This window comes from Lethenteron reissneri, chromosome 69 (genome assembly GCF_015708825.2).
Source record: "Lethenteron reissneri isolate LAM-NWPU_2019-01 chromosome 69, ASM1570882v1, whole genome shotgun sequence".
In the NCBI taxonomy this organism is placed as follows: domain Eukaryota; kingdom Metazoa; phylum Chordata; class Hyperoartia; order Petromyzontiformes; family Petromyzontidae; genus Lethenteron; species Lethenteron reissneri.
Genome location: NC_083847.1, coordinates 8,186,901 through 8,201,910, shown reverse-complemented (window position 1 = coordinate 8,201,910; position 15,010 = coordinate 8,186,901). Strand labels below are relative to the sequence as shown.

The following is a 15,010-nucleotide window of genomic DNA, read 5'->3' as shown; positions in this document are numbered from 1 at the left end:
CACCACCCACAGTCACACCACCACCACCACCACCACTCACTCCACCACCACTCACACCACCACCCACAGTCACACCACCACCCACACCACCACCACTCACACCACCACCACCACCACTCACACCACCACCACCACCACTCACACCACCACCACCACCACCCACACCACCACCACTCACACCACCACCACCACCACCCACACCACCACCATCACCACCACCACCCACACCACCACCACCACCACCACCCACTCCACCACCACCCACAGTCACACCACCACCAATCACCCCACCACCACCACCACTCACCCCACCACCACCCACACCACTCTTCATTCCCTCACCACCTCCTTCATTCGCGAACGAAAGCGACAAGAACGCCACCAGACCCACAGCCACCACCACCACCCTCGCACCCGGCGTCCTCATTTCACTCCTTCACTCCTTGTTTCGTTCCCCCTGCTTCCTTCCTTTTTTCCCCTCTATTCCTTACTTCGTTCCCGCTTTCCTTCGCACCCTCTTCCCTGCTTTCGTTCCCTCGTTCTCCCCTTTTTTCTTTCGTTCCCTCCCCTCCCTTTCGTTCCCTCGTTCTCCCCTTTTTTCTTTCGTTCCCTCCCCTCCCTTTCGTTCCCTCGTTCTCCCCTTTTTTCTTTCGTTCCCTCCCCTCCCTTTCGTTCCCTCCCCTCCCTCTTCCCCTGCTTTCGTTCCCTCCCCTCCCTTTCGTTCCTTCCCCTCTTTCGTTCCCTCCCTCCCCTCCTTCCCTCCCCTCCTTCCTTCCCTCCCTCCTTCCTCCCCCTCCTTCCGCCCTGCTTTCGTTCCCTCCCCGCTTTCGTTCCCTCGCCTCCCTCCTCCCCTCCCTTTCGTTCCTTCCTTCCCTCCCTCCCTCCTTCCCCTCCTTCCCCCCTGCTTTCGTTCCCTCCCCGCTTTCGTTCCCCCGTCAGCCCGCTAAGAATGAAAGAAGAACGATCGAAGAGGAGCGATTTGCCGCGAAGGAAGCTGCGGAAGACGTCGAAAGTTCGTTCTATGACGTCATTTAGTCGCTCTGTGTCGGTGTTCATTGTGTGACGTCATTTAGTCGCTCTGGGTAGGTGTTCATTGTGTGACGTCATTTAGTCGTTCTGTGTCGGTGTTCATTGTGTGACGTCATTTAGTCGCTCTGTGTAGGTGTTCATTGTGTGACGTCATTTAGTCGTTCTGTGTAGGTGTTCATTGTGTGACGTCATTTAGTCGTTCTGTGTCGGTGTTCATTGTGTGACGTCATTTAGTCGTTCTGTGTCGGTGTTCATTGTGTGACGTCATTTAGTCGCTCTGGGTAGGTGTCGAAGTTCGTTCTATGACGTCATTTAGTCGTTCTGTGTAGGTGTTCATTGTGTGACGTCATTTAGTCGTTCTGTGTCGGTGTTCATTGTGTGACGTCATTTAGTCGCTCTGGGTAGGTGTCGAAGTTCGTTCTATGACGTCATTTAGTCGTTCTGTGTAGGTGTTCATTGCGTGACGTCATTTAGTCGCTCTGTGTCGGTGTTCATTGTGTGACGTCATTTAGTCGTTCTGTGTAGGTGTTCATTGTGTGACGTCATTTAGTCGTTCTGTGTCGGTGTTCATTGTGTGACGTCATTTAGTCGTTCTGTGTCGGTGTTCATTGTGTGACGTCATTTAGTCGCTCTGTGTCGGTGTTCATTGTGTGACGTCATTTAGTCGCTCTGTGTAGGTGTTCATTGTGTGACGTCATTTAGTCGCTCTGGGTAGGTGTCGAAGTTCGTTCTATGACGTCATTTAGTCGCTCTGTGTAGGTGTTCATTGTGTGACGTCATTTAGTCGCTCTGTGTAGGTGTCGAAGTTCGTTCTATGACGTCATTTAGTCGCTCTGTGTCGGTGTTCATTGTGTGACGTCATTTAGTCGCTCTGTGTAGGTGTCGAAGTTCGTTCTATGACGTCATTTAGTCGCTCTGTGTAGGTGTTCATTGTGTGACGTCATTTAGTCGCTCTGTGTCGGTGTTCATTGTGTGACGTCATTTAGTCGCTCTGGGTAGGTGTCGAAGTTCGTTCTATGACGTCATTTAGTCGTTCTGTGTAGGTGTTCATTGTGTGACGTCATTTAGTCGTTCTGTGTCGGTGTTCATTGTGTGACGTCATTTAGTCGCTCTGGGTAGGTGTCGAAGTTCGTTCTATGACGTCATTTAGTCGTTCTGTGTAGGTGTTCATTGTGTGACGTCATTTAGTCGTTCTGTGTCGGTGTTCATTGTGTGACGTCATTTAGTCGCTCTGTGTCGGTGTTCATTGTGTGACGTCATTTAGTCGCTCTGTGTAGGTGTCGAAGTTCGTTCTATGACGTCATTTAGTCGTTCTGTGTCGGTGTTCATTGTGTGACGTCATTTAGTCGCTCTGGGTAGGTGTCCATGTTCTTTGCATGACCTCATTAACACTCGAGTGTGGCGGGGGTGTCGATAGTAATTGTATGACGTCATTAATCCGCGCTCGGAAGGGTTGGTGTCAATCTTTATCGACTGGCGTCATGACGTCATCTTCAGTAGAGGGAGTCTGAATATTTATTGACAGGCGTCATGACGTCATCATCAGTAGAGGAGGTCTCAATGTTTATTGACAGGGATCATGACGTCATGTTTAGTTAGGGAGGTAACAATGCTCGGAGAGTCGTGACGTAATCAATCCCGACTTGGAAAGGGGGCGGTGTCTTCAATGTGTGGACGACCATGACGTCATTTTAGGTAGTAGGGGTGGAGGTGCCATGACGTCATTTTAGGTAGTAGGGGTGGAGGTGCCATGACGTCATTTTAGGTAGTAGGGGTGGAGGTGCCATGACGTCATTTTAGGTAGTAGGGGTGGAGGTGCCATGACGTCATTTTAGGTAGTAGGGGTGGAGGTGCCATGACGTCATTTTAGGTAGTAGGGGTGGAGGTGCCATGACGTCATTTTAGGTAGTAGGGGTGGAGGTGCCATGACGTCATTTTAGGTAGTAGGGTGGAGGTGCCATGACGTCATTTTAGGTAGTAGGGGTGGAGGTGCCATGACGTCATTTTTGGTAGTAGGGGTGGAGGTGCCATGACGTCATTTTAGGTAGTAGGGGTGGAGGTGCCATGACGTCATTTTAGGTAGTAGGGTGGAGGTGCCATGACGTCATTTTAGGTAGTAGGGGTGGAGGTGCCATGACGTCATTTTAGGTAGTAGGGGTGGAGGTGCCATGACGTCATTTTTGGTAGTAGGGGTGGAGGTGCCATGACGTCATTTTTGGTAGTAGGGGTGGAGGTTCCATGACGTCATTTTTGGTAGTAGGGGTGGAGGTGCCATGACGTCATTTTTGGTAGTAGGGGTGGAGGTGCCATGACGTCATTTTTGGTAGTAGGGGTGGAGGTGCCATGACGTCATTTTTGGTAGTAGGGGTGGAGGTGCCATGACGTCATTTTTGGTAGTAGGGGTGGAGGTGCCATGACGTCATTTTAGGTAGTAGGGGTGGAGGTGCCATGACGTCATTTTTGGTAGTAGGGGTGGAGGTGCCATGACGTCATTTTTGGTAGTAGGGGTGGAGGTGCCATGACGTCATTTTAGGTAGTAGGGGTGGAGGTGCCATGACGTCATTTTTGGTAGTAGGGGTGGAGGTTCCATGACGTCATTTTTGGTAGTAGGGGTGGAGGTGCCATGACGTCATTTTTGGTAGTAGGGGTGGAGGTGCCATGACGTCATTTTTGGTAGTAGGGGTGGAGGTGCCATGACGTCATTTTTGGTAGTAGGGGTGGAGGTGCCATGACGTCATTTTTGGTAGTAGGGGTGGAGGTGCCATGACGTCATTTTTGGTAGTAGGGGTGGAGGTGCCATGACGTCATTTTGGTAGTAGGGGTGGAGGTGCCATGACGTCATTTTAGGTAGTAGGGTGGAGGTGCCATGACGTCATTTTAGGTAGTAGGGGTGGAGGTGCCATGACGTCATTTTAGGTAGTAGGGGTGGAGGTGCCATGACGTCATTTTTGGTAGTAGGGGTGGAGGTGGCATGACGTCATTTTAGGTAGTAGGGGTGGAGGTGCCATGACGTCATTTTTGGTAGTAGGGGTGGAGGTGCATGACGTCATTTTTGGTAGTAGGGGTGGAGGTGCCATGACGTCATTTTAGGTAGTAGGGTGGAGGTGCCATGACGTCATTTTTGGTAGTAGGGGTGGAGGTGCCATGACGTCATTTTTGGTAGTAGGGGTGGAGGTGCCATGACGTCATTTTAGGTAGTAGGGGTGGAGGTGCATGACGTCATTTTAGGTAGTAGGGGTGGAGGTGCCATGACGTCATTTTAGGTAGTAGGGGTGGAGGTGCCATGACGTCATTTTAGGTAGTAGGGGTGGAGGTGCCATGACGTCATTTTTGGTAGTAGGGGTGGAGGTGCATGACGTCATTTTTGGTAGTAGGGGTGGAGGTGCCATGACGTCATTTTAGGTAGTAGGGTGGAGGTGCCATGACGTCATTTTTGGTAGTAGGGGTGGAGGTGCCATGACGTCATTTTAGGTAGTAGGGTGGAGGTGCATGACGTCATTTTAGGTAGTAGGGGTGGAGGTGCATGACGTCATTTTTGGTAGTAAGGGTGGAGGTGCCATGACGTCATTTTAGGTAGTAGGGGTGGAGGTGCCATGACGTCATTTTTGGTAGTAGGGGTGGAGGTGCATGACGTCATTTTTGGTAGTAGGGGTGGAGGTGCCATGACGTCATTTTAGGTAGTAGGGGTGGAGGTTCCATGACGTCATTTTTGGTAGTAGGGGTGGAGGTGCCATGACGTCATTTTAGGTAGTAGGGGTGGAGGTGCCATGACGTCATTTTTGGTAGTAGGGGTGGAGGTGCATGACGTCATTTTTGGTAGTAGGGGTGGAGGTGCCATGACGTCATTTTAGGTAGTAGGGGTGGAGGTTCCATGACGTCATTTTAGGTAGTAGGGGTGGAGGTGCCATGACGTCATTTTTGGTAGTAGGGGTGGAGGTGCCATGACGTCATTTTAGGTAGTAGGGGTGGAGGTGCCATGACGTCATTTTTGGTAGTAGGGGTGGAGGTGCCATGACGTCATTTTTGGTAGTAGGGGTGGAGGTGCCATGACGTCATTTTAGGTAGTAGGGGTGGAGGTTCCATGACGTCATTTTAGGTAGTAGGGGTGGAGGTGCCATGACGTCATTTTAGGTAGTAGGGGTGGAGGTGCCATGACGTCATTTTAGGTAGTAGGGGTGGAGGTGCCATGACGTCATTTTTGGTAGTAGGGGTGGAGGTGCCATGACGTCATTTTTGGTAGTAGGGTGGAGGTGCCATGACGTCATTTTAGGTAGTAGGGGTGGAGGTGCCATGACGTCATTTTAGGTAGTAGGGTGGAGGTGCCATGACGTCATTTTTGGTAGTAGGGGTGGAGGTGCCATGACGTCATTTTAGGTAGTAGGGGTGGAGGTGCCATGACGTCATTTTAGGTAGTAGGGGTGGAGGTGCCATGACGTCATTTTAGGTAGTAGGGGTGGAGGTGCCATGACGTCATTTTTGGTAGTAGGGGTGGAGGTGCCATGACGTCATTTTTGGTAGTAGGGGTGGAGGTGCCATGACGTCATTTTAGGTAGTAGGGGTGGAGGTGCCATGACGTCATTTTAGGTAGTAGGGGTGGAGGTGCCATGACGTCATTTTTGGTAGTAGGGGTGGAGGTGCCATGACGTCATTTTTGGTAGTAGGGGTGGAGGTGCCATGACGTCATTTTAGGTAGTAGGGGTGGAGGTGCCATGACGTCATTTTAGGTAGTAGGGTGGAGGTGCCATGACGTCATTTTTGGTAGTAGGGGTGGAGGTGCCATGACGTCATTTTAGGTAGTAGGGTGGAGGTGCCATGACGTCATTTTTGGTAGTAGGGGTGGAGGTGCCATGACGTCATTTTTGGTAGTAGGGGTGGAGGTGCCATGACGTCATTTTAGGTAGTAGGGTGGAGGTGCCATGACGTCATTTTAGGTAGTAGGGTGGAGGTGCCATGACGTCATTTTTGGTAGTAGGGGTGGAGGTGCCATGACGTCATTTTAGGTAGTAGGGGTGGAGGTGCCATGACGTCATTTTTGGTAGTAGGGGTGGAGGTGCCATGACGTCATTTTAGGTAGTAGGGGTGGAGGTGCCATGACGTCATTTTAGGTAGTAGGGGTGGAGGTGCCATGACGTCATTTTAGGTAGTAGGGTGGAGGTGCCATGACGTCATTTTTGGTAGTAGGGGTGGAGGTGCCATGACGTCATTTTAGGTAGTAGGGGTGGAGGTGCCATGACGTCATTTTAGGTAGTAGGGTGGAGGTGCCATGACGTCATTTTAGGTAGTGGGGGTGGAGGTGCCATGACGTCATTTTAGGTAGTAGGGGTGGAGGTGCCATGACGTCATTTTAGGTAGTAGGGGTGGAGGTGCCATGACGTCATTTTAGGTAGTAGGGGTGGAGGTGCCATGACGTCATTTTTGGTAGTAGGGGTGGAGGTGGCATGACGTCATTTTAGGTAGTAGGGGTGGAGGTGCCATGACGTCATTTTTGGTAGTAGGGGTGGAGGTGGCATGACGTCATTTTAGGTAGTAGGGGTGGAGGTTCCATGACGTCATTTTAGGTAGTAGGGGTGGAGGTGCCATGACGTCATTTTTGGTAGTAGGGGTGGAGGTGCCATGACGTCATTTTAGGTAGTGGGGGTGGAGGTGCCATGACGTCATTTTAGGTAGTAGGGGTGGAGGTGCCATGACGTCATTTTAGGTAGTAGGGGTGGAGGTGCCATGACGTCATTTTAGGTAGTAGGGGTGGAGGTGCCATGACGTCATTTTTGGTAGTAGGGGTGGAGGTGGCATGACGTCATTTTAGGTAGTAGGGGTGGAGGTGCCATGACGTCATTTTTGGTAGTAGGGGTGGAGGTGGCATGACGTCATTTTAGGTAGTAGGGGTGGAGGTTCCATGACGTCATTTTAGGTAGTAGGGGTGGAGGTGCCATGACGTCATTTTTGGTAGTAGGGGTGGAGGTGCCATGACGTCATTTTTGGTAGTAGGGGTGGAGGTGCCATGACGTCATTTTTGGTAGTAGGGGTGGAGGTGCCATTGTTGGCTGTATGACGTCACGAATCAATCTTGGTAAGGGGTGAGTCCCAACGTTAATTAGCTTGGAGAGGCCATCTTGGTAAGGGTGAGTCCCAACGTTAATTAGCTTGGAGAGGCCATCTTGGTAAGGGGTGAGTCCCAACGTTAATTAGCTTGCAGAGGCCATCTTGGTAAGGGGTGAGTCCCAATGTTAATTAGCTTGAAGAGGCCATCTTGGTAAGGGGTGAGTCTCAACGTTAATTAGCTTGCAGAGGCCATCTTGGTAAGGGGTGAGTCCCAACGTTAATTAGCTTGAAGAGGCCATCTTGGTAAGGGGTGAGTCTCAACGTTAATTAGCTTGCAGAGGCCATCTTGGTAAGGGGTGAGTCCCAACGTTAATTAGCTTGAAGAGGCCATCTTGGTAAGGGGTGAGTCTCAACGTTAATTAGCTTGCAGAGGCCATCTTGGTAAGGGGTGAGTCCCAACGTTAATTAGCTTGCAGAGGCCATCTTGGTAAGGGGTGAGTCCCAATGTTAATTAGCTTGAAGAGGCCATCTTGGTAAGGGGTGAGTCTCAACGTTAATTAGCTTGCAGAGGCCATCTTGGTAAGGGGTGAGTCCCAACGTTAATTAGCTTGAAGAGGCCATCTTGGTAAGGGGTGAGTCTCAACGTTAATTAGCTTGCAGAGGCCATCTTGGTAAGGGGTGAGTCCCAACGTTAATTAGCTTGGAGAGGCCATCTTGGTAAGGGGTGAGTCCCAATGTTAATTAGCTTGGAGAGGCCATCTTGGTAAGGGTGAGTCCCAACGTTAATTAGCTTGCAGAGGCCATCTTGGTAAGGGGTGAGTCCCAACGTTAATTAGCTTGGAGAGGCCATCTTGGTAAGGGGTGAGTCCCAATGTTAATTAGCTTGGAGAGGCCATCTTGGTAAGGGGTGAGTCCCAATGTTAATTAGCTCGGAGAGGCCATCTTGGTAAGGGTGAGTCCCAACGTTAATTAGCTTCAAGAGGCCATCTTGGCAAGGGGTGAGTCCCAACGTTAATTAGCTTGCAGAGGCCATCTTGGTAAGGGGTGAGTCCCAACGTTAATTAGCTTGGAGAGGCCATCTTGGTAAGGGGTGAGTCCCAATGTTAATTAGCTCGGAGAGGCCATCTTGGTAAGGGGTGAGTCCCAACGTTAATTAGCTTGGAGAGGCCATCTTGGTAAGGGGTGAGTCCCAATGTTAATTAGCTCGGAGAGGCCATCTTGGTAAGGGGTGAGTCCCAACGTTAATTAGCTTGGAGAGGCCATCTTGGTAAGGGGTGAGTCCCAATGTTAATTAGCTCGGAGAGGCCATCTTGGTAAGGGGTGAGTCCCAACGTTAATTAGCTTGCAGAGGCCATCTTGGTAAGGGGTGAGTCCCAACGTTAATTAGCTCGGAGAGGCCATCTTGGTAAGGGGTGAGTCCCAACGTTAATTAGCTTGGAGAGGCCATCTTGGCAAGGGGTGAGTCCCAATGTTAATTAGCTTGCAGAGGCCATCTTGGTAAGGGTGAGTCCCAACGTTAATTAGCTCGGAGAGGCAATCTTGGTAAGGGTGAGTCCCAACGTTAATTAGCTTGGAGAGGCCATCTTGGTAAGGGTGAGTCCCAACGTTAATTAGCTTCGAGAGGCCATCTTGGTAAGGGTGAGTCCCAACGTTAATTAGCTTCGAGAGGCCATCTTGGTAAGGGGTGAGTCCCAACGTTAATTAGCTTCGAGAGGCCATCTTGGTAAGGGGTGAGTCTCAACGTTAATTAGCTCGGAGAGGCCATCTTGGTAAGGGGTGAGTCCCAACGTTAATTAGCTTGGAGAGGCCATCTTGGTAAGGGGTAAATCCCAACGTTAATTAGCTTGGAGAGGCCATCTTGGTAAGGGGTGAGTCCCAATGTTAATTAGCTTGGAGAGGCCATCTTGGTAAGGGGTGAGTCTCAACGTTAATTAGCTTCGAGAGGCCATCTTGGTAAGGGGTGAGTCTCAACGTTAATTAGCTGGGAGAGGCCATCTTGGTAAGGGTGAGTCCCAACGTTAATTAGCTTGGAGAGGCCATCTTGGTAAGGGTGAGTCCCAACGTTAATTAGCTTGGAGAGGCCATCTTGGTAAGGGTGAGTCCCAACGTTAATTAGCTTGCAGAGGCCATCTTGGTAAGGGGTGAGTCCCAACGTTAATTAGCTTGCAGAGGCCATCTTGGTAAGGGGTGAGTCTCAACGTTAATTAGCTTGAAGAGGCCATCTTGGTAAGGGTGAGTCCCAACGTTAATTAGCTTGGAGAGGCCATCTTGGTAAGGGTGAGTCCCAACGTTAATTAGCTTGAAGAGGCCATCTTGGTAAGGGGTGAGTCCCAACGTTAATTAGCTTGAAGAGGCCATCTTGGTAAGGGGTGAGTCCCAACGTTAATTAGCTTGCAGAGGCCATCTTGGTAAGGGGTGAGTCTCAACGTTAATTAGCTTGAAGAGGCCATCTTGGTAAGGGTGAGTCCCAACGTTAATTAGCTTGGAGAGGCCATCTTGGTAAGGGTGAGTCCCAACGTTAATTAGCTTGAAGAGGCCATCTTGGCAAGGGGTGAGTCCCAACGTTAATTAGCTTGCAGAGGCCATCTTGGCAAGGGGTGAGTCCCAACGTTAATTAACTTCAAGAGGCCATCTTGGTAAGGGGTGAGCCTCAACGTTAAACCATCTCTGTGTCAAAGAGCTTCACAGCTTCTCAGATTTAACTCCTCCCGCGGTCTAAATAAACTCTCTGATCCTGTTACTGAGGCCATCTGTGGCAAAGAGCTTCGCAGATTGTCGGATTTAATTAATCCCGCAGCTCCGATTCTGATTGGTCGGCTCCCGCATGGCAACAGCGGGTGCCAGCAGCACTTCCCATTGGCTAGAACGTCTCGACCAATGAGGAGCGAGCTCCGTGACCGAGCAGTTGCCATGGTGATTTTTCCCGCGCTTTTTTTCCCGCGCTTTTTTTTCCCGCGCTTTTCACCTTCCCCTCAGCGACAACCAACGGGCCCCGCCATCTTGAGGCGGTACAATTTAAACGTCGTCGCATTGAGCGAGTGTCACGATACATTTAACAACATTTAACAATTAGTTCGCAGCGCGAGCGAGAGGATAAACATCGATGGTCGTCCTCAAGAGGCGGCCGCGAGTGAGTTTGTGCGGTTTGCAAGACAAGTTGGGCGAAATAACTTTTTAAAAGTTAATTTTCAAATCGACTTAACTTTCGATTTGAAGCTTCTTTCGTGACTGCAGCAGGGATTCATCTTCTCGGTTCTTTCGGTAAAGTCATCACGTAGAAGGGAAATAATAAAAATAATATTATGTTTTATCTTTATTATTTCCATTCTACGCAAATTAACCTTATTCGTGTCTCACGCGCGCGTCTAATAATCCATGTGAGTGGCTGTATACTCCACTCATACGTGTCTCTGTGTGTGTCTGTCTGTGTGTCTATCTGTGTGTGTGTGTATCTGTGTGTGTGTCTATCTGTGTGTGTGTCTATTTATGTGTGTCTGTCTGTGTGTGTTTGTGTGTCTATCTGTGTGTGTGTCTATCTGTGTGTGTCTATCTGTGTGTCTATCTGTGTGTGTGTCTGTGTGTGTGTCTATGTGTGTGTGTGTCTATCTGTGTCTATCTGTGTGTCTATCTGTGTGTGTGTCTATCTGCGTGTGTCTGTCTGTGTCTATATCTGTGTGTGTCTATATCTGTGTGTGTGTGTCTATCTGCGTGTGTCTATCTGTGCGTGTGTCTATCTGTGTGTGTGTCTATCTGTGTGTGTCTATCTGTGTGTGTGTCTATCTGTGTGTGTGTCTATCTGTGTGTGTGTCTATCTGTGTGTCTATCTGTGTGTGTCTATCTGTGTGTGTGTCTATCTGTGTGTCTATCTGTGCGTGTGTCTATCTGTGTGTGTGTCTATCTGTGTGTGTCTATCTGTGTGTGTGTCTATCTGTGTGTGTGTCTATCTGTGTGTGTGTCTATCTGTGTGTGTCTATCTGTGTGTGTGTCTATCTGTGTGTGTGTCTATCTGTGTGTGTGTCTATCTGTGTGTGTGTCTGTCTGTGTGTGTCTATCTGTGTGTCTATCTGTGTGTGTCTATCTGTGTGTCTATCTGTGTATGTCTGTGTGTGTGTCTATCTGTGTGTGTGTATATCTGTGTGTGTCTGTCTGTGTGTCTATCTGCGTGTGTGTCTGTGTGTGTGTCTATCTGTGTGTGTCTGTGTGTCTATCTGTGTGTATGTCTGTCTCACTGTATCTGAGGTGATTGTGGAGCCTCAGATAATGGAGGAAGTAGTCAGACCCTGTGACTGGCTTTACACTCCACTCATACGTGTCTCTGTACGTCTATCTGTGTGTGTGTCTGTCTATCTGTGTGTGTGTCTATCTGTGTGTGTGTGTCTATGTGTGTGTCTGTGTGTGTGTCTGTGTGTGTCTCTGTGTGTCTATCTGTGTCTCTGTGTGTCTGTCCATCTGTGTCTATCAGTGTGTGTCTATCTGTGTGTCTGTCTGTCTCTAAGTGTGTCTATCTGTGTGTGTCTATCTGTGTGTCTATCTGTCTGTACGTCCGTCTATGTTGCACTCCGATCGTCGTTTTTGTCTTGCAAACGTTTGGCCGTGTAACGCGCTCCCTGTCCTGCAGTCGAAATAAATGTGGCGGTGGTGGTGGTGGCATGTGTGTGTGTCTCCTACAGATGCAGAGCTACAGGGCCATACCTGGAGGTGAGCGGTGATGGTGGTGATGGTGGTGGTGATGGTGATGATGGTGGTGATGGTGATGATGGTGGTGATGGTGGTGATGGTGGTGATGGTGGTGATGGTGATGATGGTGGTGGTGATGGTGGTGGTGGTGGTGATGACGATGATGGTGATGATGGTGATGATGATGGTGGTGATGATGATGGTAGTGATGGTGGTGGTGATGGTGGTGATGGTGATGATGGTGGTGATGGTGGTGATGGTGATGATGATGGTGATGATGGTGGTGATGGTGATGATGGTGGTGATGGTGGTGATGACGGTGATGGTGGTGATGGTGATGATGGTGATGATGATGGTAGTGATGGTGGTGATGGTGGTGGTGATGGTGGTGATGGTGATGATGGTGGTGATGGTGGTGATGGTGATGATGATGGTGATGATGGTGGTGATGGTGATGATGGTGGTGATGGTGATGATGGTGATGATGGTGGTGATGATGGTGATGGTGGTGATGGTGATGACGGTGGTGATGATGGTGGTGGTGGTGATGATGGTGGTGATGGTGATGATGGTGGTGATGGTGATGATGGTGGTGATGGTGATGATGGTGGTGATGGTGGTGATGATGGTGGTGGTGATGGTGGTGATGGTGGTGATGATGGTGGTGGTGATGGTGATGATGGTGGTGATGGTGATGATGGTGATGATGGTGGTGATGGTGGTGATGGTGGTGATGATGATGGTGGTGATGATGGTGGTGATGGTGATGGCGGTGGTGGTGATGGTGATGGTGGTGATGGTGATGGTGGTGATGATGGTGATGGTGGTGATGGTGATGGTGGTGATGATGGTGGTGATGGTGATGATGGTGGTGATGGTGATGGTGGTGATGGTGGTGGTGATGGTGGTGGTGGTGATGACGATGATGGTGATGATGATGGTGGTGATGGTGGTGATGATGATGGTGGTGATGATGGTGGTGGTGGTGATGGTGGTGATGGTGATGATGGTGGTGATGGTGGTGATGGTGATGATGGTGATGATGATGGTGATGATGGTGATGATGGTGGTGATGGTGGTGGTGATGGTGATGGCGGTGGTGGTGATGGTGATGGTGGTGATGGTGATGGTGGTGATGATGGTGATGGTGGTGATGGTGATGGTGGTGATGATGGTGGTGATGGTGATGATGGTGGTGATGGTGATGGTGGTGATGGTGGTGGTGATGGTGGTGGTGGTGATGACGATGATGGTGATGATGATGGTGGTGATGGTGGTGATGATGATGGTGGTGATGATGGTGGTGGTGGTGATGGTGGTGATGGTGATGATGGTGATGATGGTGGTGATGGTGGTGATGGTGATGATGGTGATGATGATGGTGATGATGGTGATGATGGTGGTGATGGTGATGATGGTGGTGATGGTGGTGATGATGGTGATGATGATGGTGATGATGGTGGTGATGGTGATGATGGTGGTGATGGTGGTGGTGGTGGTGATGATGATGATGGTGGTGATGGTGGTGATGGTGGTGATGGTGATGATGGTGATGATGATGGTGATGATGGTGGTGATGGTGATGATGGTGGTGATGGTGGTGATGATGGTGATGATGATGGTGATGATGGTGATGATGGTGGTGATGGTGATGATGGTGATGATGATGGTGGTGATGGTGGTGATGGTGATGATGATGGTGGTGGTGATGGGAGCGGTGGGTGTAGTGGTCAGCGCTACGCTGCGCTACGAACCCGGCGACCCGAGTTCGATTCCCACTCACGGCCGACAACACCGGTGACAATTATCTGAACCGGTCCTGGCCCTCCCCTAGGTCGGCTCGGCCTCAAATGAGTAGCTGGTGCGGTGTAGTGTGTAGTAAACGTTGCTAGCACTGGGGAGACAAAGGCGGCCGGGCGTGGTGCTGGCCACCCACCCTCTCGTGTGCCACAGTGCCGGTAGCCTTCATAGGTGCTCGCTAACAGCACTTGCCCCAACAGTCTGTTAAGGCTATAGGGGGGATCTTTGTATTTGGTGGTGGTGGCGGTGGTGGTGGTAGTGGTGGCGGTAGTAGTGGTAGTGGTGGTATTGGTGATAATGGTGGTGATGGTGGCAGGCAAGGCTGTGTTGGCTGGGTAATGTAGCCCGCATGCCTAGCCACCGCATGCCTAAACAGCTTTTGTTCGGCCGGATCGAGGGGGCTAAACGGGCTCGGCACGGGCTAGAGAAGAGATGGAGTGACGTGGTACAGGAGGACGTGGAGCTGAGTGGACTTGCCGTTGACTGGTACCAGCGGTGTCAAGATCGGCCTCTGTGGAGGAGGCTCGTGAAGGACGCTACTGGGCAGTTGGAGGCAATCGCCCTCCAACAACAACGGAGGGCGGAGGAGCGACGCTCACAACAACGAGCGGAGCGCCGGGCGGCTAAAATGCAGCGAGTTGGCACAGTAGGAGGCACAGGTGGTGCATCTACCGGTCATCTCAGTCGACCTGTGGCATCTGCAGGGTCTGTCCCTTGACCACCTCCTCCTGCACCTAGCCTGGCACAGCAGTACAACTCATGGCACCTGCTGGGTCTGTCCCGTGACCTCCTGCCAGAGAGCCTTCGACACTTCACGTGATAGTCTCAAAGTGCACCTAGCCTGGCACAGGCGCCGTGGTGATGTCACCGTCACTTCGTGGCGAATGGCGGGTGTTGGTATTGGTGGTGGTGATGATGGTGTTGACCTGATGATGTTGATGATGGCAATAACGCTGATGATGATGTTGATGTTTGTCCAGTACCCACTTTGGTATACAGATCGCTTGACATCACTGGTGATATTGGTAACGATGGCGATGGTGATGTCGGTGATGGTGGCGGCGATGCCAGTGATGGCAGTGATGACATCATGAACCCAGACCATCACCACGACGGTGATGGTGAAGATGATGGCGATGATGGTGAAGATGATGATGATGATAGTGAAGATGATGATGGTGAAAGTGACGATTCTGAACTTGCTGAGAACGTGGTGAGTTGGGTGATGGTGATGGTGGTGATGTCATCGCCATCACCATCATACTAATGGTTACCATTAGTCCTGTACTGTTTTGATTTGAAGCTTTCGTGACTGCAGGAATCCATTCTCTTTGGTTTTTTTTGCAAAGTCCACGTCGGTCGACTAATAAAATCGAACGAATCGCGACGTTTCGATCGCAACACAAGCAATCTTCATCATGTGGGACAACCACAGCGAGAATATGCTGAAGTAGGCGAGAGCATC

General features: G+C 50.4%; 1 long non-coding RNA gene across 1 annotated transcript; it reads left to right on the top strand.

Annotated features, from left to right (window-relative positions):
• The first annotated feature begins 10,029 nt into the window (after positions 1–10,029).
• Positions 10,030–14,756, top strand: LOC133360591 (uncharacterized). The gene is made up of 3 exons (XR_009757271.1): positions 10,030–10,198; positions 11,739–11,766; positions 14,526–14,756. It is a non-coding gene; the product is annotated as an uncharacterized LOC133360591 (long non-coding RNA).
• Positions 14,757–15,010: the final 254 nt, after the last annotated feature.